The 26250-nt window shown below is 46.7% G+C and overlaps 1 long non-coding RNA gene across 1 annotated transcript; it reads right to left on the minus strand.

Annotated features, from left to right (window-relative positions):
- Nucleotides 1-764: 764 nt before the first annotated feature.
- Nucleotides 765-12886, minus strand: LOC141726908 (uncharacterized). The gene is made up of 3 exons (XR_012577848.1): nt 12539-12886; nt 2612-2719; nt 765-2512 (listed from the first exon to the last, which is right to left on the minus strand). It is a non-coding gene; the product is annotated as an uncharacterized LOC141726908 (long non-coding RNA).
- Between the last annotated feature and the right edge of the window lie 13364 nt (nt 12887-26250).

A 26250-nucleotide genomic window follows, 5' to 3' on the forward strand; every position in this document is an offset into this window, starting at 1 on the left:
TCTTATCACCTCCAGTTTTTGGGCCTTGGTCCACACTGTCTTCAGATGGTGAATGCTGATAGTTGGCATATCTGTAGCAGGTGTCCTCATCCTATGTTCATTGGATGTTATCCCATCCAAGCAGGTATTTTAACACAAGCATACTCATATCAGCTATTTCACTAAGCTTAATTAACAACAGAAATAAGAACTATATATTTATAACAAAGTTACTTTAACATCACACATATAAATCCATTGTCATATTTGAGAAAAGCCAATATTATAATATGAATCTATAACAATCCTCCCTCTTATTCTTTATAAATCATTTGGCTTGAACAATATTTCTCGTCCACATGCATTCTTTGGACTATGCTGGTAATTAGTTGAATAAAACAGGGGATTAAACAAGGAAGAAATATCAAAACAGTTATAACATATAAAAGGAAGAAGCCTAATTTCTTCCATCAATCTATCTCCAATACATTACCCCACCAGCTATGTTTTTAAGATTGGTTCCCACTTTTGGACCAGTACCTGGGTTATTTTTCTGATAGCTTTTGCTTTTCCAGGATGACATCCCTGTTGTCATCTATTTTCAACAATCTGATATATTAAACTTTCCACAAACACCCCCTTCTTTAGCCAATAAATAGTCTAAAGCCAACCTATTCTGATGCACTACAGTTTTTGTTCGGCTTTGGTGACTTGATATTAATTCCAATGCCGGAGCAGCTTTGTTTGTTATCACTTCCATAGCTGCTTGGAGTCTTATAATATGATTCAGCATATAACTTGGGGCTAATACAGAGTTAGATTGCTGTGCTGGTTTTACCTTTTTGTTTACCATTTGTTCTTTTACCGAACCTTGGACTTTTCCCCTAAGGTCAAATGTGAAACAAATCCATCTCTCTCCTTTTGGACGTTCAATTCCCTGTCCATTAACACTTTTTCCTAGGTTTCTTGCAATCCAATATTTTTCCCCATTTTGCCTACAGGTACTTAGTTTAGATGGGTTAAAATAGACACTGTTGATATGGGTGTGTGTAATAAAAGAGGAACTTTGGTTTCTTTCCATGTAATGCTTTTGGTAGCATTTGTGGCACGATTTTATTGGTATCCCAAAAGGGAAAAGACAACAAATGAGTGATTGAAAAAGAAATAACAGAGGTCCGGTGTGGCTTATACTCCCACCTCCCCTGCCTTATGGATTTGCAACACACAGCAGGTGTATATGATCTTCTCAGTGGCAAGTACAGTGGCCAACCCAAGCTTGCCCTCCATATTCTTGTCCCTTCCTTTTTACTAATTTCCACGCAAATAGTGTTTGACACTCCTTAACTGTAGTATCCCACTTTGAGAAATGACTGCTCACTTTAAAAGTTTTAAAAGGTTTATTAAACCTTAGCAAAAATACAACAGAATGACTAAATAAGGAAAAACAGGCCTGGGAGCCTCCTTCATGACTGCCTACCACGTGGCTGGCTCCTCTTCAAGATGGATGCTTTGCCTTTTATATCTCTAGCCCCTCCTAGAGCCTTGACTGTCAACTCCTTCCTTGCTGTCCAGTGGTAGAGGTCACTTTCTTGCATTCTGATTAGAGGTCAGGTGCTGCCATAGTAACAACCCATCTTCCCAAATGCCTGGATTACCAAGACCATCCCATGATAATACATACTGGGGGGGAACACATTGTAGTAACATAATTATACATTTATAACGCTTCTTTTTAACAGACATATAATACATATAATGTTCACCCCTTAATTGTGAGAGCCAACCATTTACTCATCTGTAACAAATCCCCCTTTTTTCTTTTTTTAAGTCATTTGGCTTGAACAATTAACCTGTTTCTTCAATTCTGATTATTTACTCTCACTTCTCAGAAATAAAAAAATTGAATGAGTCATGGTAGCATCCCTGGATGTGGGTGAGGACAGAGGGAACAGTGACAATCTCAGGTTCTCTTTAGGCCCACATTGATTAATTGGTTGGAGCGGACAAAAAGGATTCTTAGAGGATAGAGGTCTGGTATGGCCTTTTTGCCCCCACCTTACCATGCCTACAGGACTGTTGCCTGCAGCAGGGCTATGGGATCTTCTCAGTGATGAACACAAGGGCCAACCCAGTCTTGCCTTCTATTTATTGTCTTTCCAAGCATACCACCCCAGCACCTCTTAAGGTTCTCCGTGTATGTCTCCTCAACAGATGCTTGCAATCTCAATCTATTAAAGCAAGACAACTACATCAATGGCAGGTACGGTTCAAATTCCCCAACTAAAGAATAAACCAGTCCTTAAGCTGGCTGGTGGGAGCTTGATTTCATTTTTTTTCTTCAAACTTTCTTGTTATCTCTCTGTCTCTGCTTGAGAGTTGCACAGCCGATTCAGTGGTTGACAGCAGCTGGAAGGGACCTCCTGATTGAGGGGTTGAAAGCTGGTCTTTCCGTAATGCTTTAAACCCTTCCCCTTTTGCACCCGCTACCTGCACGGTATTTTGACTCTTCCCATATCCCTGTGGATGTGACAGCCTGGTCAGAGAACAAGAAAGCGAGATAAGTTTTCTCATAGTGGACTTTTGAGACTTCTAGGTAGTTGTAGAGAAACAATAAGTTGTTATTATAAATTACCTGCAGGTGGTGTTTTCCTATTCTCCCTTGTTCAGTTCTTCTCAAGGATTTTTTGTGAGAAAGGTGTTTTTGTTAATCAGCCAATCAAGTGGAATATATCAGAACTGCCTATAAAAAGAGAAGAGTTTTTTGCATTAAAGCAGCTGTTGTGCAAACCAGCCTTCCTGGAGTCCGTGCCGCCTTCTTACTCAACAGCGACATATCCCCTTTTAATTCTATAAACAGAAGTTCTTCTTTTTTTTGGTTGATTTTTTTTAATTACCATTCTTCTTCTTGAAGACTTATTTTATTAAGGGTTACTGATGATATTTTGTCCTCAGGAGGTAGAGCCCTTGACATCTCTAGTCTTCTATCTCCCCTCTTCGCTCATTCTTAAAAATCTTCAGGTCCTCTTCCCCTTGGAAACAATTCCTCTTGAAATGTCCATTTTCCTTACAATAAAAACAAATTTGTCCTTCTCTGATGGCAGTTAACATTATTTTGGCTTTTTCCTTTGCTTTCTCTTCATCCCTCCTGACATATACTTACTGTGCTTCTCTTAAGAGATCTTCCAATTCGCTTTCTTGCCAATTGTCTAATTTCTCCAGTTTTCTCCGTATGTCTAGCCATGCATGGGTGACAAAAATATGTTTTTAATAAGATTTGTCAGGCTGTTGTTTCATGGTTGATACCTGAATATTGCCTCATATTTTTCCTCATTCTTTCTAGCCACTCTTTTGGAGTTTCTGCTCTCTTTTGTTGTTCATCAAATGCTTTGTGAGCATTTTGGCCCTGTGGGGCCACTTCTTTAATAGCCCTTATAAATAATGTTCTATACTCCTCCATGTTTTGCCTTCCCGCAATGCGGTTATGGACCCAACTAGGGTGCACTGTGGGCATTTTCAGATCCCCAGGAGGTCCTTGTATTTGTCCCCTTTCCCATATCAGTATCCCAGCCACTCTGATCATCTGTCTTTCCTCTGGTGTACATGACATGGCCATTATTGATTGCATTTCTTCCCATATATAAATATTGGGGCCTTTAAACTGGTCTAATTGTTCTGCCAGTCCAATGGGGTCCTCTAATAATCCTTTTAATTCCTTTTTGAACATTCTTACATCAGAGGAATTGAGAGGTACAGTTACAAATCCAATTCCTCCTTGCACCCCCCCAGGGGTACTTCCCTCAGGGAATATAATCACACTGCTTGGTTCCCATCCCCTGATCTGCTTTCCTCTCATTGTGACACTGTTTCTGGTGTTTTGGCTAGGCCCATCAGAGCATAGTGGACATGCCGTTTGGGCTACTGGAGGTGGAGGGGTCAAGTGTTCTAATGAGTCCCATTCTTTATTTTCTGATACCTTAAACATGCTTGCCCTCAAGAGTAAAATCTCCCCTTCCCAGCAGGTAGCATAGTCATTCTTTTCCTGATTGAATAGTTTCGTAGCTCTTACATACATGCTTAATTAACCCCATCATATCTATCCTTCGTCTGATCCATATCTCGACCATTGTACATGATCACTCTTAATTTCTCTTCTAGTCAATTCTACCATGTGGTACTGAATAACTTTGCTCTTGTCCTTATCTCTAGTTTTGGGGTCGCATTTCCACCGGGCTAATTTCCTTCCCAGTGGACTATCTGGGGATATGTCCGTTGGTCCCTCTTCAATTTCTGCTTCTTCCTTTGAGGATTCGCTACTCACCCATAGTCCCACCCTGACTGGCAGATCACAGGTCTTCCCCTCACAGAGCCTGCATTTCCAACCACAGTCCCTCCCAACAGAGCCCGTCTCTCCCAATCAGCCAATCATGCAATCTCCCAGCAGGGCCCGCCTCCCTAGAAAGGGAGAGGGAAAAAGAAACAAGAAAGGAGGCTAGAGAAGTGTCTTGGTTCAGGGCAAATTTGCAAGAGAACCCCCAAAGGGGTTCTGATAGAAAAAGCAGATTAAATTGGCCCCTCTCTCAACTGGTTTGGGAAAAAATACCACTTTGGAGAAAAGTGGAAAAACTGTTTATTAAACAATAAAACCAAAACAATGTTAAACAATAAAACCTCTTGCTGCTCTGACAGAGATGAAAAACTCAGAAAAGTCCTCTTCTTGGGTTGCAGCTTGGCTCACTCAGTCTCTTACCAGTCCTTCTGGAGCTGGAAATGTTGTGGCCCAGGCCCGGCCCAGTGGGCCACAGGTATGAGCTGCCGGTGCTCTTCTGGATGTTCAGTCTAGAGCAGGTTTATGAGGTCCAAAGAAAAGGGAAAAAAACCCTACAGCCCAGGGAATTTCTTTGCTTCAGCTAGCTAAAACTAACTAAAAGTGAAGGAGATCTCTGTCCCGCTGTCTGTCTATCCACAGACAACACAGTCCAGGAGCAGGAACGTGGAGGAGTGAGAGCAGTGTCTGAAAACAAACTGCGCGCTTCTTGTCTCCCCCCCTTCACTCTCTGGAACAAGTCTTAAAGGTGCAAAGCTTATTATTCAGCAAAAACAGAGCAGACGATAGGGGATAAAAGCATCATATAGTCAACCCAGGACAAGAAGGAAAGGAGAGAGAGAGGGAGAGAGAAGAAAAAATGAAAAGGAAAGAGAAAAAAGAGAGAAGGAGAAGAAGAAAAGAAAAAATACCCCAACATTTTACCTCTCTTCCGAAAAGTAAAAAAAAACTTGCCGACGATCCAGGGATCTCCGTATAACCGGATTGGTCCCTGCCATTCCTCTCCTCCTCGGGTCTTTGTTTTGGTTCCACAGCCTTATGCCGGCGGGTGTCCCAGGGGAGCCGGTCTGCAGCCTGCCCGGCCTGCCACTGGCTTGGCGAGTGGCGACTCGGCCCCACTCCCGGTGTGGAGTGTGGTGGCTCCCCCCCATTCCCCGATCCGCGGCCGACCTGGCCCGCCCCCGACTCCATTAGAAAGAGAAAAACAAAGTAAAACGAGAAAGAAGGAAAAAAAAAAAAACCCCTTGCTTTCCCCTTGGCAGGGTGGAAAAAATAAAAAACCCACTCCACCTCCAGTCTAGAACCCCCGCGGGACTGGGTCTGCCCTTCTACGCTTTTTTCAGCCAGGGTCTCGCACCCCGGTGATTTTCGGCACGTATGGGCAACCGTCGACAGACCTCCCTCCCTTGGGCTCCTACGGCCCTTCTCTAATGACCCGGGCCGCGCCGCATCTCCCTGCCCCCGGCACCGCCGCCGCTCCCGGCCCCGCCGCACCTCGACTCCAGGACCGCTGCCGCTCCCTGTGAACCTCCCCCACGTGGGCTCCCAGCCCTGCCACACCTGGGCTCACACCTGAAATAAACAGGGCCAGGAGACTTCTTCTCCTTTATAATGCCTTTATTCAAAGTGATCAGCTCAGGATTGGGCGGCTCGGCAGAGCTGCAGTCCCCGTCGCGTCTCCTAGGGCGACTCAGAGGAGGAGGATATGCGCAGCTCTGTCCACTAGGGGCAGAGCCGGGGGATCCAGTCCTCGTGGGAGCCTCTAGGGCGTGGTGTCCCCGTCAGGTGTTGGTTTCCGTGATTCAGTCCTGCCCGGTCCCGGCGTCGGGACGACTCTCTGCTCAGGGCGAGAGGGGCTCCGCATCTCTGCAGGCTCAGCACTTGGCTCCTCACGTCTGGACATCACTTTAGTCTCTCAATTCTTATTTGACTCGTTGTTTTTGGGGTTTTCTCGTTGCATTTCGAGTCGTGGTCCCACAAAGCATTCTGGACTTTGGAGTCACTTTGCATAACCCCCCCCCACCCTCTCAGGTGTCTTCCCTATGCGTGAAGAGAGCACTGCCTCGGGGAAGGGCCATCTACTCCACCCAGCCAGGCCTTTTACTAATACAAAAGGGGAGATAAGCCTCAATGACCCGGTATTACAATAACAAAGCACTAAGAATCCTGGCAGAGACAGATCTGGCTGCGTCCCTGTAACTCTTTCTCACAAAAAAAATATTAACCGAATTTTTGTTCATAACACACCAAAACCGGGCTGCGCCGAGACGCTGAAAAACCTCCCCCACGTGGGCACCCACGGCCCCGCTCTGCCGAGCTTCAGCCACACGAAGACCTTGGTGCCGCCGCAGCTGGCACCCATGTGGCCTCCTGTGGCGGCCTCCGAGACGCTGCCACCCATACCAGCGCGGTCAACCCCCCTCCCCGCCCCAAATCCAGAACCCCCACCTCAAATCCAGTGGCTCTCAACCTGGCACCTCCAGATGTTCTTGAGCCCCCCAAGTCCAGCAACTCTTACACACACTCCAAGCACACTCTCGGACTCTCACACGCATTCAAATATTCACATTTTTTATCTGCTTTTTCTTCCCCCTTTTCATTTTCGTTATTTAGTCCTCTGCTGTCCCCAGGGGGGATACCTGCACTCACCAGTGGTCACAGGAGAACTTGAATGAGCTGCCGAAATTGGCAGGGTACATCTCTCTTTTGAAATCTCCTACAGGCATGGAGAGGAGGTTCTTATCCTGGTTTACGAGGATCCAAATTGTGAGAAACGACTGCTCACTGTGACAAATGTTTTTGTGATTCATGTCAATTGGCAATGGAACCAGCAAATACTTATATCTGCTGTAATATATGGTAGAGATAATTCATGCTATAGAAGTAGATATATATGTGTATAAAATATTATGAAGATCCAAAGTTATGCTTCTGACCACTCTGGCTGGTTAAAGAGTTCTATTCTTATTGTAACCAGTTCCTGGGACAGCGTTAAGATAATATCAGGTCTGTTACCGTAAGAATGGAACGATCCCGGGCTATTACAGAGGATTTCCTCTGGCACCTACACCTGGGAGATAGCATCTGGACCTTCCTGGAATGGAATGTTTCAAGGAGCTCACACTACCTTCACCTGGACATGATTTCATCGAGGTACTCAGGAACAAGTATCATTCTATTACATGTGAATGCAGCTTCTGCCTGGATACTCAGACATTCGTCTGCATCTCTGGATTTGTCTTTTTCTGTTCCTACACCTGTATGGATCCAACTCTACATGTGAAGACACACAAATAAATATGTGGTCATCCCTGCCCCAGGCAAAATAATCTGTATATAAGCTGGCCACTGGAAGCACTCAGGGTGCACCTCTGGGGAAATGCTGTCTCTGTCAGCCGGAACCCTAGGTCACCCAGCACCTGTACCCAAAGCTGACGCTGTCTTAACTGTTGTGGTTTTTCTTTTTTCCAAAATTTCTATTTTTTTATTATCGATCTAATAAATCTTTGCTAAATTTTTCATAAATTTGGCTACCGATTTGATCATTTATAACATCTGCTCTGTCGAAAGTAGATGCATTCCCTGGGATAACTACTGTGAAAAATGCATGTATTTTATGATTGGCTTTTCGCAAATATTAAAATGAATATTATATGTGTTGTGTTAGAAAGAAATGCTGTATTAATTCTCTTAAGTAGTGTGTTAAATATATTTTTAGGTTATAAAAAATGTTAAAATAGAAACTATGCTATGTAGTGTGAAAGATGCATGTATTTTGTGATTGGCTTTTCGTAAATATTGGGATGGATATTATATGTGTTGTATTAGAAAGTAATGCTGTATGAATTCTCTTAAGTACTATGTTAAATATAGTTTTAGGTTATAAAAAATGTTAAAATCTAAACTATGCTATGTAGGATACTTTTTTAAAAGAAAGGACTTGCAGCGAGATAGCAGCCACAGGACAACCAAATCTTTCAGAGAAAAAGAATTTATTGCCCTCTTATCAGAAGAAACTATCTTCTTCCTGCCTCGAAGGCGCTGTTAGGATTCAGAGGAAGAAGTTGACCATGACCAGACAGAATCCTGTATTTGAATGGAATTTATGCATCATATATGAAGTGTATGAATATGCAACAGGCTATTGCTTTTAAGGGTTAATCCTTTGTTAATGGGTGTCCTTTTTCGGGCTCGTGCTGGCCAGAAAAAGGTACCCAGATGTCCGTAACTCTTTGTATTTATTGTCTCATATTGTCCTAATTCAATTTGTCCAAATTATTTTTACTCTAATTGTATTATTATTTTTTAATAACCATTTTATTGCTATTAAACTTTTAAAATTTTAAAAACAAGTGATTGGTGTTTTTCACAATTTTGGTAGCAGAGGATGGTTAACACCTTGCTGCTGGTGCTTTAGGAGAGTCAGGGTGAGGAAGGCACACCCTGCCCTCTTTGGCAGCCTCGCTCTGTCTCCCCTGGGGTGACTGACAGACGCAGGTTACGATCGGTGGACAAAAGGAGAAAATAAAACAAAGAGAAGGGAAAAAGGCTCCCTACAACCACGGTAATAGGTCCCCCAAGACTAGTAGTGCGCACGAAGAACCCGAGAAGGAAAACGGATTGGTATTTCTTGGGGGGGGAGGGGGGAAGGGGGGGAGATGAATGTGTGTGAATGAGAGGCGGGCTGGTTGTCCCAGACCTGCCGAGTGAATGCTGGAGTCTCCCATGCTGCGTTTCCGTCTTTCCGCGAAGGAAGCGGCCACTAAAGAGATGAAGCGAGTGATAAGAGGAGTGAAAGAATCCCCTGGGGTAACTGGGACTGGGTCTCAGGGAGGGGTTGCACCCCTTGGATGTAGGGAGCAAGGTTTCCTAGCCCAATCCACTAGGAAACAGGACAGGAGGGGGCCCTGAAAACCTGTCGGTTTGAGGGACTTTTATTGCAAGAGCATCCAAGAGCAGGGTTGAGCAGAATTCTGTTGGAGTGAGGATATGCCTGAGAACACTCAGGGTTGGACAACACAGCTAAAGGGAAAAATTTTACCCAATAGGATCCGGGGTTGGACAACACAGCCAAAAAAATATTAAATGCCCAAGAGCATCTGTAGTTGTAGCACACCGCTGGGTTGAGGGACAGAAAAATGCCCAAGAGCATCTGGGGTTGAACAACACAGTTGGATTGAGGGAAAAATACCCAAGAGCATCTGGGGTTGGACAACACAGCTGGGTTGAGGGATATCCAATAGCACCGGGACTGGCCAGTAACACCTAAACTTGTAATAGGTGATGTGAAAGGAAAAGGTACCTTATTGTTGTCTTGTTGTGTGTGTGAGAGTGAGTCACACACAAAATCAGCCTCAACTTCCCTGGCGGGTGGGAAGGGGGAGGCAGTGGAAAGAGGAGTGTGTGACCATACACCAGGCTATTGTTCCCCGAGTGTGTGAGGGGGCCGTAGCTGAAGAGTGCGAGTGACATGCAGACAGCCTCACAGGTGAACGGGCACCGGAGGAAACAAGAGTCAGGGCCCTTCCAGGAGGCCCAGCGATCCTGAGATCCAGAGGCCAACTCCAAGGCGAGGGGGGGCCACAGGGACCTGTGATTTTCTGGCGACAGGGATCCACTTTGTGTCTTGAAGGTGTGAAGGAATGTGTGAAAGTGAATGAGGAATAAAAGTGAGTGAATGTAGATGAATGAAAGTATAGGTAATTTGGATTGTGCATTTTAAGCGTTACCACATCTCCTTGGAGGGAGGTGGATTGTATTGAAAAGCAGTGTGAGAAAAAGGGTTTCTAGGCTGTAAGTAGTTGAAAGAAAAGTGGTATTTAGGTTGATAGGAAAAAGTGAAAAACAGAAGCAGGGGACGAATAGATAGAATATTGAAAAATGAGACAGAAATCCAGTAGGGTTGTTACGAACAAAAATTCTGTTAATTTTTTTGTGAGAAAAAGTTACAAAAAGGCAGCCAGATCACTGCCCCTGCCAAAGTTCTGCGTGTTTTGTTATTGCAATCACGGGTTGTTGTAGCTAATCCGCTCCTTTTGTATTAGCAGAGCCTTGCCCGAGGCTAAGGTGTACTTTTCCCAGAATAGTGAAGACACCTGAGAGGGTGGGGGGGGGGGGGTTATGCAAAGTGACTCCAGGACCAGCATGCTTTTTGGGACCCCCTACTCCAAATGCACAGAGAAAACCCCAAAAACAAGGAGCCAAATAAGAGTGAGAGACTGGAGTGATGTCTGGACGTGAGAAGCCGAGTGCTGAGCCTGCAGAGATGCGGAGTCCCTCTCGCCCTGACCATGGGAGTCATCCCCAGCGCCGAGACTGAGGGTGACCACGCTGGGAAAGCAACATCTGACGGGGACACCACACCCTAAAAGGCTCCCACGAGGACCGGATCCCCCAGCTCTGCCCCTAGTGGACAGAGCTGCACATATCCTCCTCCTCTGAGTCGCCCTGGGAGAGACGACGGGGACTGCAGCCCTGCCGAGCTGCCCAATCCTGAGCTGATCACTTTTAATAAAGGCCTTAAAAAGGAGAAGAAGTCTCCTGGCCCTGTTTATTTCAGCTGGGGACTTGTCTGGGATAGCCATGCCGCAAGAAGACTCAAGACTGGCCATCTTGGAACTTCAGGACAGCTGGCTATCAGGACCAGAGGGATCGGCTCAGGGACAGCGACACAGAGGAGCACCGGAGCACCAGACTGGTGAGAAAGCCGGTGGCGGGAGTGGGAGACGTGCGCATGTGTGTGTGAGGGAGACGAGGCCAGCAGCTGGACCCTCGACCTGAGAGTGGACCCCTTAGTACCACGTTTCCGAGCTTTCGTGAGAAAGCCGTCCGGAAACAGGGGGAAGCACGTGGAATTAGTATGAGTGAGTCGTCTCCCAAGGGGGAATAAAGGCCCCCCCCCTCCATGCGTGCAGAGGGAATAGTTGTATGAGTGGCACGCACCCAAAGTAAGTCCTAACAGAGGGAAGTCAGGCAGATTTGTAAGTCCCGAGAAGGATTCGGGTAGCATTTGTAAGTCCTGAGAAGGATTCGGGTGGCTCACAAGCCCTGCAGGCAAAGTGAGTTTTTCTCACTGTGTGTATACTTGGAGGATTGCTCTTTATACTATGCTTGTTTCCCTGTTTCATTAAAATAGTAGCATTGGCCATGCAGACCAACCTAAAGAAACCAAGAAAGGTAATGAAGTTAAGTAACCATGATTACCAGAGTGCTCAAGAAATGTATAATCAATACAAAAAATTAAATACGAAGCTCATTAGTAAAAAATTTTAACTTGATGCGAGCTTAAATTTAACCTTGATCAAAGAAAAAGAGGGGGGACTGTTATAAACAAAAATTTTGCCAATTTTTTTTGTGAGAAAAAAAGTTACAAAAACTTATCAGACCACTGTTGCTGCTGGGGTGCTGCTTGTTTATTATGGTAATTACGGGTCGTTGTCGTTAATAGTTGTTTTTGTATCAGTAAAAGCCCTGGCTGGGGCCGAGTTAATGGCTCTCTTCCCCAGACAGTGAAGGGAAGGGACTGAGATGTGGGAGGGGGTGTATGCAAACTAACTTTGGGACCAGCATGCCATGGGAAGCTACTATTACAAACACACTGAAAAGAACCCCAAAACAACGAGCCAGTATAGAGGTGAGAAATTTGAGTGATGTCTAAACGTGAGGAACGGAGTGCTGAGCCTGCGGAGATGCGGGAGACCTTTGTGACCTCTCACCCTGAGCGCGGGAGTCTTCCCGATGCCGGGACCCGGAGAAAAAAAGGGCGGTCATCAACATCTGGGTCACGCCCAAGGCTCCCACGAGGACTGGAGCCCCAGCTCTGCCCCTAGTGGACAAAGCTGCGCATATCCTCCTCCTCCTCCTCATCGCCCTGGGAGAGATGACTGAGACTGCAGACCCAATCCTGAGCTGATCACTTTTAATAAAGGCATTAAAAGGAGAAAAAGTCTCCTGATTGTTTATTTCATGAAAGATGTATAATTTGCCAAAGTATAAATAAAAGGGTGGTGAGAAAAACAACATGAGAAGGTGGTGAGTTAGCTTGTCGACCATTTCAAAGTATCCAAGCAGAAGTTTGGATTTGTTATGCTCTGGATTTATTTGTAAAAACCGTTTAATCCAGAAGAAAAAGAATATACCACATGCTGGGGAGGGGGGAGATTGTAAGAAAATAACATCTTTAAAAGGCAATAAAAGAAAAACGGTGAAAGTCTAAGGCTGGGAACAAAATATTACCTCGTCCATTCCCGTTTGTTCCCCCACTCGTTCACAGCTGCACCGCCCCCTCAGCTCCTGTGCCGGCTCTAGCACAGTTCTCCTGCCCCAGTCCATCTGTCCGAGTCCCGGCCGCCTGTCCCAGTCCGCTCCCCTGGCCATGCCGGGGGGGTAGGGGTCTGTCCTGCTGTGTGGACCGTGGTCACCGCGCCGACCTCACCGGGGGGGGGAGGTCCCGTCTCTCCCATCCCCGGCTGCCCTGCCCGGGCCGGCTACCCCCGCAGCAGCTGGGGTCTGTCGCCGGCTTTGTCTCTGCCGGATGAGCCACCATTACCCATATGGGGGCTATCCACGCTGCAGCTCGGCCTGCACCGGAACACCCCCTCGGGCAATTCCGCCTGCAGACCCCGCCTTTGGAGGACCGAGACTCGGAGTCATGCCGAGTGCTACTCGTCCTGCCCCGAGCTCCGTTCCATTGGTAACCATAGCTCCGGCTGGTCAGGGGAACTCTCTAAAGGAATCACCTTATCGAAACACTAAAAGTTCAGTTAAAAGAAAGCCCTCCCCTCATTTTTCCTAAAAATACGGGAGAAAGGCTATAGAAGACAAAAATCCAAAAAGAATGGGATAAAGGGATTGGTCTATTTCCATTAAGAGAGGTTCCCATAGGAGGGGGCGGACCGGGGTTTGTAAATGCTCCTTTGACTTCGTCTGAGCTCTGAAATGTTAAGAAATAAATAAAGGGATATCTGGAGGATCCCATAGGCACAGCTGAACAATTAGACCAATTTTTAGGTCCAAACATTTATACTTGAGAAGAGATGCGGTCTGTAATGAAAATACTTTTCTCAGGAAGAAAGGCAATTAATCAGAGCAGCTGAAATAAAAGCTTGGGAAAAAAGATAATCCACGGGGACCCCCACAGAAGACAAAATGCCAACTGTACCTCCTGAGTGGGGTAAAAAAATAATGAGGAGGGGAGTAAACACACGAATAATTATCATAATTACATAATCAAGGGAATAAATGAGACAGCATATCAAAGGCGAAATGCAAAAAAAAAAAAAAAGGTTTTTAAGGGACAGCTTTTTAGAGGGGAAAGAAGAAACTCCAACTAAATAAATAAACAAACTTAAAAGAAATAGGAAAATGGTCCTAAGTAAGCAGAAGATCTGGAAATCTTTAAAGAGATGGGCACAGAGGAGGAATAGGGAGGTCATAGGCTCTAATTTTTTGGGGACAAATACCATCTGGAGCCTGTGATAACTTAAAAATGGGTCCCCAAGAAGAAGAATTGGAATTTGTAATAGACACAGGGGCAGAGAGAACCTGCCTGTTAAATATTCCAAAAGGTTATAGTGTGAGCAAACACATAGTGAAAGTAACAGGGGCAAAAAGAGAAAGTTTTACATTTCTGGTCATTAAAGATGTGGTAATTGAGGGAAGAAACTAACATTTGGATGGGAGATGTGTTATTGGTCCCAGGGGCAGGTAGCAATTTATTGGGGAGAGTCTTACAAGTGCAATTAATAGGAGTTATACTAGAAAAGTGGGAAAATGACAGCTAGAGTTTAAAATTAGGCCAAGAGGATGAAGAAAAAAAAATCAACAAAGAAGCTTGGGTTGGGGAAGGAAATAGGGGAGGATTAAATATCTACCCCATAAGGGTTACAATTGAGAGAGAAGATTGTCCCATACGTGTACATCAGTATCCTATACCTTTAGAATGAAGGGAAGGTTTGAAGCCAGTAATAGAAGGACTAATAAAGGATGGGGCATTAGAATCTTGTTTGTCTCCTCATAATACCCCTATTCTCCCAGTAAAGAAGTTCAATGGGAGTTATAGACTAGTACAAGATTTAAGGGAGGTTAATAAAAGAACTCAGACTTACTACCCAGTAGTACCAAATCCTTATACTCTTCTAAGTCCCACCCCAGCATCAGTGGTCTAGTGCAGTAGATCTTAAAGATGCTTTTTTGGGCTTGCCCACTAGCCAAGGAGAGCGAGATATTTTTGCCTTCAAATGGGAGGATCAAAATCAAAAAAAAAAAAAAAAGCCTGGGAGAAAGCAGCAATTAAGATGGACAAAATTACCACAGGGGTTTACGGAATCCCCAAAGTTATTTTGGCAAGCTTTAGAAACAATAGTACTAGATTTCCCTACTCTTCCTGTGTCGCCGTTACGGCGTGGTGACCTGGTTCGGAGTCCGGCACGGTGACCCAAAGCCCGGGTTCACTCGGTCCACATGCTACAGACACCAATGTGGTGTCCAGCAAATGGCGTTTATTGGGGGGTCTCAGGGGTTTATAATGGCTTGGGCAGTCAGTGTCATTTCCTTCTGCTCACGTCCGGCTGGGTGCGGCTGGGCACAGAGCAAGGGTCTGACTGCAGGGTGAGAGGGGCTTCCTATCTAACTGTACAGCCCGAGATCTTCCGCACGCAGATCCCTGACTCTCCACATTTCCCCCCTCCTCATGATTAGGAAAAATCTTACAAAGCTATAAAATGTAGAGGTTACAAAATTTCATGGGTTAGTAGAATTAGTGTAAAATTGCAGGTGTGTTAGTAACTGGCACGCCCTAAAGTAATTGTCAGCGCTAGAGAAACAAAATGTTAGCTGTTTCTAAACGCCTTTTAACGAATAGCACCAGTTTGTTTAATATGCAAGGCCCGAAGATTAGGGTTAGTAAGATTATAGTGAGTGGGCCTGTTAGGGTAGAAATCAGGGTGGTGAGCCATGGGGACCGGTTGAACCACGACTCGAACCAGCCCTGTTGAGCTTCTCTGTCCACTTTTCTTAGGTTTAGTCGGTTTCTCAGTTCGGCCATGGAGTGTCTGACGACTCCGGTGTGGTCTGCATAAAAGCAGCATTCCTCTTTCAAGGCAGCACACAGGCCCCCTTGCTGCATGTACAAGAGGTCCAGTCCTCTCATGTTTTGGAGGACAACCTCTGAGAGCGAGGAAAGGGATTTTTCTAGGGAAGAGATGGATTTCTTGATCCTTTGCAAGTCCTCGTCGACAGTCATCTGCAGTTGTGCCAGTCCCTGATGTGTTGCAAGGACCAAGATGCCTGTGGCAGTGCCGGTAGCTTCTAAACCAAGGAGCATTGCGATGGTGATGCCTGTTATCACTTCTCGTTTGTGGTACTGGTCGGGTTCCTTGAACAAGCGGTACACCTCTTCTTCCTGGCGATACAAGACTCTGGGGACAATTAGAACTTGGACACAAAAGTCAGTAGAATGATCGAATTTGGCAAGGAGTACACATGGGCTTACCCCGGATCATTGACAGACCCACATTCCCGATGCAGCTGGGATCACCCACCGGAACTTCCCCTGCTTAAGTCTGATGAATTCCCGGCAGACGTTGCCCATCTGCTTTGCCAAGGTTGCATTGCCAAAGCATTTGCCTTGGCCAGTAACCTGACTTAGGGTAATGCCTCTCCGGGGGCTGTCCCATCTGCATTGGCGTGGATTGTCTGACTTTGAGAAGATGAATGGGAGATTGAAGGCAACACCTTCGTAAAAAGGGGGTTGTGCATCATAGCATAACCAGCATGATTCTGTGAAGTTTGGGTTGGACTGGTTCAACGATAAGAAGGTAGCATTTAACACACTTAAGAATGGATTGGAGAGGGTTGGTGTGGCTAAGAGATTGGATGGGGAGGCTAGTTTCGGCATCTGTTTTTTGTGGCTAGAACTGCCCTTAGCTGCGATCCCCTTCCTGGGTCTACTCATTGCTAGAACCGGATTGGGTCTGACTGATTGGGATATTGGAGCTGGGAGTCTGATAATTTGTATGTTCGCCCAGATGTAGCGATGAGTGAGATGAACATACACTGTCCACACTTTGCCCGTGGCCCAGGCATCATGGGTCGGCTGCAGGATTGTCATTATATAGCCTGTGCAGGTGTGCTGTTTCAAGCCTCCGGGCACAAGCGCATACCCCTCCCTATCATATTTTGGTTTGATACAGCCGTGCGGAGTATACCTTATTTGCAGGAACTTATCAGGCTGTTGTCGTGTCCATCTATTGCTTACCACAATATCCATACCCTGGATAATTACAATAACTTTTCCCTGGGTTGGAAGCAGGGCACCAGTAGATCCCAAATACTGTTGTCTCCTGAAATCTGGGATGCCCTGTATACATGGGAAAAATGTCTTTCAACCTGAACTCGAAAGATGGGGTGTCGACTGTAACCATTTCTTTGATGGCCCCCTCACCTGAGAAATGGCGTAGAACCCACCTGAATGGCTGGTGAGGGTAATATTTTGTGTCTGCCTGTCCTCCGCCTACTAACCCTAGAAACAAGATCACACAGAGATACCGTTACTGCTTTGATTTTGATGGTGCGAGCTTCTCAGGGGATGTCTGGTCTCTCGATGGCCTCTCTCTCTTTCCCGGTAGTGGGGCATATGAGTTGCGGGGGCGTCCAAAGATCCAGTCCTGCAAAAAAAATCTCACAATTCTCATGAGTTTCTCTTTGAAGCTCTGGTTCAATAGATTTGAGTGGACACCATTTAATGTCCCCGTCTTTTTTAACGGCCACATATCCCTGCCCCGTGAGCACTAGTCTCCAACCTTGTTCCCACTCCCCTAGTTCATTTTTGATCACTGCCTGTGGGCCTTCCTCTAGTGCTCGAGTGGCCCAGTGTCTCTGGGCTGGACTGTTTGTTTCATTCCCCTAGGGAATTGATTTAACGCTAGCAGCGCAGTTGCCAGTATGCGCGCCTGGTCACCCGGGGGAATGGCATTGGTGAAGCCTTCTGCCTTTGCTAGCACTTCCAGCTTAGTTTTCAGAGTCTGGTTTGCTCTTTCGATGATGGCTTGTCCGGTGCTGTTGTATGGGATGCCATGCACCAAAGCGATGTTCCATCTCGAGAATAATGCTTGGACCACCTTTGAAATGAAGTTTGAGCCGTTGTCTGTTTTGATTTGTTTTGGCACTCCAAGCCATGCCATGGCTGTCAGCCAGTGTTGGATGGTCGCTTTGGAATCGGTCTTGAGATGCTGTGTAGCCACAATCATGCCGCTGTATGTATCTACGGTAACTGCGAGCCACGCTCGGGGTTTCAACAGCTGGCATTGTGTAAAGTCTGTCTGCCATATTTCTGAGGCTTTGAGGCCTCTGGGGTTGACGCCACTCGACCACAGCGGCGACTTCTGTCAGTGGGGGCACGTAGCGTTGACGTGCTTTGTGTCCGTGGTAGCAATCCCGCACCTTTTTGCAAGCGCTTTAGCTCCAATGTGAAGGGAATCGTGCAATTGATGAGCTTCTTTCAGTGTCCATATGCCCTTTGCAGCGGCATCAGCCTTGTCGTTGCCTATTTGGTAGAATCCTTTGATCGGGTCGTGGCTGTTGACGTGGATGACTGATATGGTGCTGCAGTAAACCCCTCAGGTTTAGCCAGGGCCCCTTGGAGAATAGAATGCTGACACAGTGGCAAAGAAGTTTCCTGTCTCGAGGGACGTCCGCCTTGTACCTTATCCCTATAGCCATGTAAGGCAATATGTTGTTAACCCTACTATTGGTCACTTATGGTCACTCTAACACCTTTGCCATTGGTCAGGATTGGATCCGGGCCAAGGGTATAAAAGTAGCATACTGTACCCCCACTAACTCGGAAGAAGAAGAGCTGAGACCCTTCACGGACCCTCCAATAAAGCCATACTCGTGGAACAGCCAGCGTCTTCTGCTTCTACTCTCTCTACTGTCTGCTGGAGCCTTATGAGACAGAGTAGGGACCCATCCTGAACTAGGTGAAGTGTCTGGGAGAGGTGAAGGGTCTGTAGAGCCAAAGCTGAAGGAAAGGCCGCATTCCAGAGACAGCAAGGAGACAGAGAAAGAAAAACAGAAAAGACCACGAGGTCAATCTGCCCCCGACCTAGAAATTCCTCCGATAAAGAAGAACTGGTGCTAAATGTCACGCGGAATGAATATGTATGAACTTATTGTGAAACTGTATGCATATGCATTTGGAAGGGGGATAAAAAGAGGGCTCGAAGCCTCCAGAGGCACGCATGCCTTTTGGGGAGGCTTGCGTCCGGAGCGCGCCATAATAAAAGCATACCGGGCTTTACAACTTTTACAAGTTGTGAGGTTTCTTCCTTTCTCCGCAAATCATTCTGGCGAGCCAGGCAGGAGAAAGAGATACTTTCCGTCTCCATCTCTGTCCCTGCAGGGGCAGGGGGGGACCGACGGACTCCTAGGCGCGCCCCAGGATTTTCCTGGAGGAAGCTCCGCTCGCCTCGACTTGCCTCCTGCTGGGACAGACAAGAACCTGCTGGCCTGTGGAGGAAGTTACGGTATGTACTAAGGGGCCCCTGGGGGGAGGGAGGAAGAAGAGCAAGGGAATTAACCAGACGTCTGGGATCAGCTGATAGAGCAGCTGTATTAGAGACGGGGTTTGTCATTTCGTCGTCCTGATAGAGCAGGACTGCCAGCGGCTCCGGGGTAAGCTGGCTGAACCCGTGTATGCATGTATTAGAGTTCAAGTTCTGACAGGGCAGAGCTGAACTCGCGTATGTTTCTTTTGTTTGTGCGTGTGTGAGTGGTGTCCGGACACTGTGTTGCTGTACGTTGCATTGTGTGATCAGCGCGCTGTATTTGTAATTGTGCAAGCGTATAGGTGTGTGATATATAATGAGAGTAGATCCATAGTTCTCTACTGCGCGGGGGGGAAGAAGGTTCTGCCCGCCGCTTGGGAGACTGAGTAAACGCCAGCCGAAGCAGGCTGTGCGGGGGGGCGAAGGTTCTACCCTGTTGTGGTGTGTTGCAATATCCTGTTTTACCTTCTCCCTTCCCCCTCGCCCCTCGCTGAGTGTGCCCTGTCAATCAGGCTAACATACCAGCAAGGCGTCGTGTGATAGGTGACCCTAGTACCTGGAGACCCTGCCCCTTCACCTGGTTGGTGACTCACCTGTCCCCTCCCCTTCCCCTGTCCTGAGCTTAAAATGTGAATGAGACCATGCGGCCTCCATTCTGTTACCAGCAGTAGCCCAGTGCAGAGACCTCTGTACTCATGGAATAAACATCTGGCTACCTTCTAGCAGAATCCATTCCCTTTCTCTCTACCATCGCCAGAAGCTCTCTCCTGAGGAGAACGGAGTCCTGTCTTGTGCCCCGCTGCACTCTGCCGCCAGCCAAGGTATCTCTGGGGTAAAACACCACAGTGCTGCCTGTGGCCCAGCAGCGAAGGTCAGAACTGGCCTGGGCACCATCTAACTGGTTATATTGGGATACATATTCCAATATATTGGCGTCCCTGTGGGTGGGCGAGCGACCCTGAGCCCAAAAACCGACTCGCAGTTCCTCAGAGAAGCTTCTGCCAGCCGTGCATCCAGCTGAAAGGAGCCTGGCTTCAAGACTCCCAGCTAGAGACTTTGGGAATACTCCCAGAAAAAGTTTCGTGGACTGATCGGTGCCTTTGGAAAGCCCTGCTTCATTGTGGTGAACAGATTTTCCAGAGGAAGAAAAGGGTAGCTTCTCTTACACCCAGAGAGAGGTCCTTTTCCGGTGGAGACCTGCCTGTACCCAGCCTACAGCTTCCATTTCACGTGAGTATCTCTGCTTTCGGTAGAGCAGAAGCTCAAAAACAGACTCTGCCACGAGTTCTGTTCCTTTTTTGCCTTTGCATTTTGGCTGCGCAGCCCCACAGACAAGAATTCATAGCGTTCTAGCTTTATTTTTTGCCGCGTGTTTCACTGTTTTTTAGAATTCGCGCCGGAGCAGGATTGCTCTCTGCACTCCCCCCCCAGCTCAGCAGCGTGCTCAGACACGTGTTAGGAGACTCTCTTTCTTTCTCTTTCTCTTTGCGGGGGAGGGGGGGGCTCTCTTTCCACGTGGCCGGGGGACCTTCGGGGTCGGGAGTGTTCTCTGCACACGTGGCGGCGGGGGGGGGGCGTCCCGGTTTCGGCTGCCACGTGGAGTGGCTGCTCCCTCTGCTCCGCGGGGCGGCTGCATTCCACCGCGGGGGAGGCTTTGTTTCTGCCTCGGCTCGGCAGGGCGTGCCCTGCTGCTGCTGCCCGGGAATTTTAAAAGCGGTGTATACAGCTGCATTGTGAAGCTTTTATCTGCTCGTTATCGCTTTCTATCTGTGGTTTTTTTTAGAAATTGGTAGCTGATTTTAGCTTTGTTTTTGGTCAGGCGGGATTAAGTACTTTGCTTTTTAACATGGGTTCCAAACTTAGCATTGTACAAAGGGGAGTGTATTATCATATTGTTAGCATTTTAATCAAGAGTAATGTGAAATTCTCTAAAGGAAAATTGAAACAGTTTATAAGATGGCTTTTTCTGCAGTTCCCAAACATTTCCCCTGAAGAAATCCACAATATTCAATTCTGGGATAAACTTGGGAATGAATTGATAACCTTAGGACAATCTGGCAAATTACCCTCAGCTAAATTTGTGTTCTGGAGTTTGCAAATTCGAACAGCATTGCTCAAACAAAAGGAAATGGAGAAAAAGCCAAATGTAAAGCCATGTGCCTCTGCTCTCCCTGTTCCTCCCTCTCCCTCTAAAACCCCTAAACCTCTTTCCCCAAAAAAATCCCGAGCACGTGTTAGCTTTCCGGAGAGCAGTGATGTCCAAAATGGCCCCCAGTCCCTAGGGGGTGCACAAGATGGTGGATGCCACGTGGCATCTTCCCAAACCTGATCTTCTTCTTCCCAAAATCCTCTTAAGCATTCCAAAATTCCATCCCCATCCCCCTCTCCTCCTGTTCCTCGTGACACCTTTCCCCCTCCCCCCGCCTTTCCTGCAGGACCCTCAGCTCCGCCCCTCTACTCCTCCCAGGGGGCGGCTGCTGACGTGATGTCACCAGGTGACCCCGCCCCCTGCCAGCCTATTGACGCCGCCCCCTGTTCCCACGGTTTCCCCGCCCCTTGCCGGCTCCCTTTCCCCGCCCCCTCCCCGGGTTCCCACGGTGGGGACACACCCACTGCCTGTCCCCAAACCTGTAGCTGTGATCCCAATGCTTCTGATTCAAGGGATACAGAGCAGGGGACAGCAGACCCAATGCATGGTGCCATGTTGTCACTGGCTCCTGTTACGTTTCAGCCTGCAGCTCAAGCAGGAGCAGCCCTAATTGCTAATTGGAGTTCTTTTGGACGACAATTGATTAAAGAGATCTGTAAATCTCATAAAGAATATGGTCCACACAGTCCATATTTCCGTGGCCTTTTAAATTCTGAATTAAGTAGGACTATTGTGGTTCCACATGATTTAAAACAACTGTTTTCATGTCTCATGACATCCACGGAATTCAAATTATGGGAATCAGCATTGAAACAACTGCTAAAAGATGCTCTCCCAAGCTTACAGGCTGATCCAAACACAGCAAAAGACAACAATGGTAACCTTATCACTATTGATCACCTCTGTGGTGAGGGTCAATGGTCTTCTCCCTCAGTCCAAGCTGCTGCAATTCCTGCAGAAACACTCGAGAAAGTAAAAGAGGCAGCTGAAAAGGCATTCTTTTCCCTCCAACCTGAGGGGCCTTTTGAGCCCTATAGTAAAATCAAACAACTACCATCAGAGCCTTTTGTGAAATTTGTAGAAAGGCTAACTAGAGCCATTGAAATACAAGTTAAAAAGGAAAATGCAAGGGAAGCAATTTTAGAAGAAATAGCGTTTACAAATGCAAATGAACAGTGTCGAGCAGCAATCCTGAGCCTTCCTATGGAACCTTCCCCTACACTAAAAGATATGCTTCTAGTCTGTAACAGGAAAGTGCCTCTGATGAGTGTTGCTGAAGACTCCAGACCAAGGCTGCTGCCAAGACCACCTCAGCGTGTTGCTGTTGCCAGCCCTGCACCTTCTCTTTCAGCACAGCAGTACCCTGGGCAGCAGCGGAGACCGGCAATGGTTGAGCCCACTAAACCATGCCTGCTTTGTAATAAGCTAGGGCACTGGAGAAACCAGTGCCCCCTGAAAAAGGAATTTGATGAATTTAAAAACAGCAGGGGAGGAGAACTGCAAGCCCTCCCTGGGGGTCAACAACAAAAAAACGAAGAATAAAGCGCCAGCCTGCCAGGCGTGCAGACATAAAAAGAGCAGGCCAAGAGAATAAGGGTAGCAAAATAAATCAAGCGCGCGATAATATTAACATTTGTGTAAGTGAAGCAGGTGCTTCAAAGACCAAGTCTGCTAGTCCACTGTTGAAAGTGAAACAAAATAACCTTTGTTGTGATTTAAGTGATTCTGTATTAACCGCATCTTCTGTCAATGAGCCTTACAGGTTGCAGCTGACAGAGTCACTCCACCTGAAGGACACTGACTGGCATATTGTCTCTGTAAATCCTGAACAGAAAGGTACTTGGAACCAAATTCGTTGTAAGTACATCATCACTGGGGACAAAAACACACCACAAGAGATCGAAATTGCTCCGGGAATAACAACATCAGATCCCAAGCAATTTGTTCTCAGCCTGCACTGTTTCCACCCACCCCTGTTTCTTCCCAAGGGACAAATTGTTGCTCAAGCTATCCCTGTGCCATCTTTACCTGAAAATGCCGATAAACAAGGGCCCACAGTCGCCCGGGTCCAAGTTATTGGGACAGATAAACCCAAATTGTGGTGCAATGTCAGTGGGGGTGGGGAGTCTAAACGCATTGAGATGCTTGTAGACACAGGTGCAGACTGCACAGTGATTCCAGTACAAGACTGGCCAGCACACTGGCCTTCACAAAATGTTGCTGGTCACCTTCGAGGTGTAGGAGGTCTGCAATTGGCAAGGCAATCCAAAAGCATTATTCAATTCGAGGGTCCAAACGGACAATTGGCAAATATCCGTCCATTTGTGTTAGATTATTCAGAACCTTTGTTAGGGAGAGATTTAATGGCCCAGTGGGGTGTCACAATTAATATTCCAGACTCTCCACAGCATTTTTGTGCAGCAGTCATTAAACAACAGCGCCCCACCCAAAAACTGAAGTGGAAAACAGACGAACCAGTTGATGTGAAACAGTGGCCACTCAGTAAACAAAAAATAAAGGTGCTTGAGGAACTAGTACAAGAGCAACTAAGAAAGGGGCACATTGTGGAGACCATGTCCCCATGGAACTCTCCAGTGTTTGTCATCCAAAAAGCTGACAAAAAGAGGTGGCGACTTCTCTGTGACCTCCGACAAATTAATAATGTAATTGAAGATATGGGTTCTCCTCAACCTGGTATGCCATCCCCAACAATGCTTCCCCAAGATTGGAAATTAGCTGTTATTGATATTAAAGATTGTTTTTTCCAAATCCCATTGCACCCTGATGATGCACCGCGTTTGGCATTCTCTGTCCCTTCTATCAATTCAGAAGCTCCTATGAAAAGGTACCATTGGACCGTTCTTCCTCAGGGCCTAAAGGTATCTCCAGCTATCTGCCAGTGGTATGTCTCTTCCCTGCTTTCCCCAGTTCGTGCAGCCGCAGAGAAGGCCATCATTTATCATTATATGGATGATATCCTTGTGTGTGCCCCCAATGATGATTTACTCACACATGCGCTTGACCTAACGATCGATGCATTGATTGTTGCAGGGTTCGAGCTCCAGGAACAGAAAATTCAAAAGATGCCACCTTGGAAGTATTTGGGCTTAGAAATTGGAAATAGGACCATTGTTCCTCAAAAACTAGAAATCAATCCAAGGATCAAGACCCTTGCGGATGTCCACAAGTTGTGTGGGTCTTTGAATTGGGTAAGACCATGGCTTGGTCTGACTAATGAAGACCTTGCCCCTCTTTTCAATTTATTAAAAGGGGGAGAGGACCCAGGTGCCCCTAGGTCTATTACCCCAGAGGCACGGAAAGCTCTAGAAAAGGTTCAGATTGCAATGTCCACAAGACAGGCCCACCGATGCCGGCCTGATCTGCTATTCAAATTTATCATCCTAGGTAAATTGCCACACCTCCATGGAATTATTTTCCAGTGGGAGGAAAAACAAACACCTAAGGCAAAAGACACACCAAAAAAGGACCGGGACCAGAGGGACTCTCTCTTGATCATAGAATGGGTTTTCCTCAGTCACAAAAGGTCCAAGACACTGACAAAGCCTCAGGAACTGGTAGCAGAACTGATCCGGAAAGCAAGGACCCGGATCAGGGAGTTAGCAGGATGTGATTTTAAGTGCATTCACATTCCAGTTGAGTTAAAATCAGGTCAAAATACTATGAAAATACTGGAACAATTGTTTCAAGAAAATGAAGTGTTGCAGTTTGCTCTGGATTCCTACTCAGGACAATTTTCGGTAGCACGGCCCGCTTGCAAATTGTTTGAACAAGATGTTCAATTTACTTTAAAATTAAGAACTGCTCTAAGTAGGAGACCTTTAAAAAGGGCTCTAACTGTCTTTACAGATGCGTCCGGGAGGTCCCACAAGTCTGTTGTAACTTGGAAGGATCCTCAAACCCAGCAGTGGGAGACGGACATTGCTGAGGTGGAAGGTTCACCTCAGGTTGCTGAATTGGCTGCAGTTGTTAGGGCTTTTGAAAGGTTCTCAGAACCATTTAATCTGATTACAGACTCTGCATACGTGGCAGGAGTAGTATCCAGAGCAGATCAAGCAATACTGCAAGATGTATCTAACATTGCACTTTTTGAATTGCTTTCCAAACTGGTAAAGTTAGTCACTCACCGAGAGCAACCCTTTTATGTGATGCATGTCAGGTCACACACTGACTTGCCAGGGTTTATCGCTGAAGGCAACAGAAGGGCAGATGCTCTTGCTGCACCTGCAGTGATGGCCACTCTCCCAAATGTTTTTGAACAGGCAAAAATCAGCCACCAGCTTTTCCACCAAAATGCACCTGGCCTGGTTCGCCAGTTTAACATCACCTGAGAACAGGCCAAAGCGATTGTGGCCACGTGCCCAAATTGCCAACAACATGCACTCCCTACAGTGAGTACGGGAGCAAACCCAAGGGGACTGAACAGTTGTGAACTGTGGCAAACAGATGTAACACACATACAAGCTTTTGGACGGCAGAAATATGTTCATGTTAGTGTAGATACCTTTTCTGGAGCGGTCTATGCTTCTGCCCACACAGGAGAATCATCTATTGATGCTATTAAGCACCTCTTACAGGCTTTTTCTTTCATGGGCATCCCCAAGGAGCTGAAAACTGATACTGGGCCTGCTTATAAATCCAAGGAATTCGGGAGCTTCCTGCAGCAATGGGGAGTAGAGCACAAAACTGGCATCCCCTACTCCCCTACAGGTCAAGCCATTGTAGAAAGAACTCACCGTGATATTAAAAGGGTCCTGGACCAGCAACAACAGGTTCTGAAGGTAGAACCTCCCCACATCCGGTTATCCAGGGCACTATTCACAATCAATTTTCTGAATTGTTCTTTTGACAGCCTGAACCCACCCATCCTACGCCACTTTGGGGGGAGCAGTCACAGGTTGATGAAAGAAAAACCTCCGGTTTTAGTAAAGGATCCTGAGACTTGGAAAATGGTGGGACCTTACAAATTGGTTACTTGGGGACGTGGATACGCCTGTGTGTCCACCCCCTCTGGTTTAAGGTGGGTTCCTTCCAAATGGGTAAAGCCCTATGTTCCCAAAGTCTCAGAGAAATCTGCAGAAGCACCCCAGGTTGCTCACGCTGCCTGGAGAAGAAAACGCCACACGCGTTCTCTGGAGGAAATTCCATTTAAGCCTCCTATCTGGAATAGTTTGTAATATATGTTTGTCTCAAGTTTTTGTACCAGTTTAGATCCCACTGTTCGTGTGTAGCCT

This window comes from Zonotrichia albicollis, chromosome W (assembly GCF_047830755.1).
Source record: "Zonotrichia albicollis isolate bZonAlb1 chromosome W, bZonAlb1.hap1, whole genome shotgun sequence".
Classification (NCBI taxonomy): domain Eukaryota; kingdom Metazoa; phylum Chordata; class Aves; order Passeriformes; family Passerellidae; genus Zonotrichia; species Zonotrichia albicollis.